Source organism: Hyla sarda, unplaced genomic scaffold (assembly GCF_029499605.1).
Source record: "Hyla sarda isolate aHylSar1 unplaced genomic scaffold, aHylSar1.hap1 scaffold_1724, whole genome shotgun sequence".
Classification (NCBI taxonomy): domain Eukaryota; kingdom Metazoa; phylum Chordata; class Amphibia; order Anura; family Hylidae; genus Hyla; species Hyla sarda.
In genome coordinates, this window is record NW_026608365.1 from 7,130 (window position 1) to 10,460 (window position 3,331).

The 3,331-nt window shown below is 45.9% G+C and overlaps 1 non-coding gene across 1 annotated transcript; it reads right to left on the reverse strand.

The window, feature by feature from the left end:
* Positions 1–1,061: 1,061 nt before the first annotated feature.
* LOC130312722 (U2 spliceosomal RNA) lies at positions 1,062–1,252 on the reverse strand. Its single transcript, XR_008860813.1, has one exon. It is a non-coding gene; the product is annotated as a U2 spliceosomal RNA (small nuclear RNA).
* Positions 1,253–3,331: the final 2,079 nt, after the last annotated feature.

Here is a 3,331-nt window from a genome sequence, read left to right on the forward strand (position 1 = left end):
GGCGTATTATTCTTCTTTTTCTTCTTTTTTTTCGTCTAATGCATACCCCATCAGTGCAGCAATGCTTATTCAATACCGCCAGCAGATGGAGACACTGGGGGATAATTTTCTAAGGATTTATACTGATTTTTCCTGTCTGAATTTGTCGCACAGAAAGTTGCAGGCCAAATATGTGTGACATTTCTGCGACTTTAGCTTCTAGAGCATTTTTACAACATTATACATAGGTGCTGAATACATAAAAAGCGACTGTTCAGCGGCAGACAAGTCGCATCGGCTGAAAGTAGGCCAGAATGTCAGTCCATGTTGGAGCAGGTTTAGATACAGTCTAAAGTATAGATCTCAAAGTCTGTGCACAGAATTTAGCAAGGGCCTCGCACCTTCTGATGCATCAGGTAGGTGCACAATAGCATAGCCTAACCCTCTGTACTTTGGTCTATATTGATGCGGGACATAGACAGCCAGCTGATGACCAATCCATTAGTGCAATGGATGGCTGGAAGCATTTGTCTTTGCCTTTGCAATACCACAGAAGCAATGCATGGTCAATGTACAGCAATGACACACCTGTGTGAACAGCCAGGAGACCCCCCCCCCCATGTTATGTTACATAGTTACATAGTTAGTACGGTCGAAAAAAGACATATGTCCATCAAGTTCAACCAGGGAATTAAGGGGTAGGGGTGTGGCGCGATATTGGGGAAGGGATGAGATTTTATATTTCTTCATAAGCATTAATCTTATTTTGTCAATTAGGAACATTCAGCACCCACCCGCTATCAAGGCAGCTGCCTATCATGTCATGCCCTACCTGCACAGGTGTGCTGGCTACTCAAATGATCCAATTAAGGAGGCCATTTAGTCAGCAGCAGCAGAAGTCCTGTGCCTGGACGCTCCAACAGCGGCCAGACACAAGCAGAAGCAGAAGCAGCAGAAGCAGCAGCAGCACCACCTTTTGTTTTTTGGCTGCAGCAGCAGCAAGGCCCACAGGGCTGGCTAGCTGGCTAGCCAGCAAGCAGGTAGCAATGAAAGTAGGAATCTTTCTTTTTAACCCTGTAAGGGGGTGGTGCACTGTACCCGAAGATACTGCTATATCGGGTCAATGCATAGGGCGACGGAAGCAAGCTTCGAAATCGGCCCCCGTTCTCAAAAATCCATTTAATATATGGTCCCCAGATAGGGGACGTATCAGATATTAAACTGATAAGAACAGATACTACACTTGATCTTAGCCAAAAGGCCGAGAAGCGATAACCGTGAAAGGGGCGGGCCCAACAAGGTGCCCTTCATGGGCACTATCACTGCTTGCTGTCAGGGAGGCTGCCAGACAATTTTCCATGCACACTCTGGGCTGGGGGGCAGTCAACCACCAGTACACACAGCAGAACCTAAACCCATACCATTATTGCTAAGCAGCAAGACAGGGGCCCATTGCACTCCCACGGGGCCTTTTTAAATGCAATCCATAACCCGGATTTGCCAGGAACCCTTCTTACTCCTCCTACTTGCATGTGACACTGGGCTTAGGATCTGCATAGGAAACACACACACAAGCACACACCTACCTTTGTTGCCTGCAGATGCCTCCTTGGCTGTCCCCAAACGGTATCAAACCAACACCCACGGGAAGCTGTAAGCATAGAGGACATGCCTGCACCCCATTGGACTTACCTGTGTGGGTTAAACCCGGGTTATTTGACAACCTATGGCGGTGATGGTTCTGCTCAGGCAGAGCAGTGCTGATGCTCCTCATAAAGCTGTCGCTGCTGTGAAGGTTCTAGGTGACATCACAAATCCCTATGGTTACATACACAACAAAGCTGGGTTGTTGTTGTTTACACTCTGCAAGGCCTGTGGAAGTGAGTGACATCATAGCACTGTAGTTCTGAGGGTTCTAGATGGATGCAACAATCTCCTGTTGCTTCTATGAAGGCCATAATAGACGACATCACCAAACAGCTCCATAGTCACATACACAGCAAAGGAGAGATGTTGTTTACACCTAGTGATGTCAGTGGTATTGAGTGACATCACAGCACAGTGCTAAGGCTCCTGGGCCTGGACACAGCAGCGGCTGCAATATCTCAACGGAGAATACGTTTATATATATGTGTGTGTGTGCGCGTATATATATATATATATATATATATATATATATATTTCTCCGCCGAAATCACTTTTAAACCCATTTCCACCTTTTTTTCCCTTCTCTTCCTCTTACTTTTTTTTCACGTTTTTTTACGTTTTTCTCCTTTTCGCCTCTTTTCTGGGCGTATTATTCTTCTTTTTCTTCTTTTTTTTCGTCTAATGCATACCCCATCAGTGCAGCAATGCTTATTCAATACCGCCAGCAGATGGAGACACTGGGGGATAATTTTCTAAGGATTTATACTGATTTTTCCTGTCTGAATTTGTCGCACAGAAAGTTGCAGGCCAAATATGTGTGACATTTCTGCGACTTTAGCTTCTAGAGCATTTTTACAACATTATACATAGGTGCTGAATACATAAAAAGCGACTGTTCAGCGACAGACAAGTCGCATCGGCTGAAAGTAGGCCAGAATGTCAGTCCATGTTGGAGCAGGTTTAGATACAGTCTAAAGTATAGATCTCAAAGTCTGTGCACAGAATTTAGCAAGGGCCTCGCACCTTCTGATGCATCAGGTAGGTGCACAATAGCATAGCCTAACCCTCTGTACTTTGGTCTATATTGATGCGGGACATAGACAGCCAGCTGATGACCAATCCATTAGTGCAATGGATGGCTGGAAGCATTTGTCTTTGCCTTTGCAATACCACAGAAGCAATGCATGGTCAATGTACAGCAATGACACACCTGTGTGAACAGCCAGGAGACCCCCCCCCCCCATGTTATGTTACATAGTTACATAGTTAGTACAGTCGAAAAAAGACATATGTCCATCAAGTTCAACCAGGGAATTAAGGGGTAGGGGTGTGGCGCGATATTGGGGAAGGGATGAGATTTTATATTTCTTCATAAGCATTAATCTTATTTTGTCAATTAGGAACATTCAGCACCCACCCGCTATCAAGGCAGCTGCCTATCATGTCATGCCCTACCTGCACAGGTGTGCTGGCTACTCAAATGATCCAATTAAGGAGGCCATTTAGTCAGCAGCAGCAGAAGTCCTGTGCCTGGACGCTCCAACAGCGGCCAGACACAAGCAGAAGCAGAAGCAGCAGAAGCAGCAGCAGCACCACCTTTTGTTTTTTGGCTGCAGCAGCAGCAAGGCCCACAGGGCTGGCTAGCTGGCTAGCCAGCAAGCAGGTAGCAATGAAAGTAGGAATCTTTCTTTTTAACCCTGTAAGG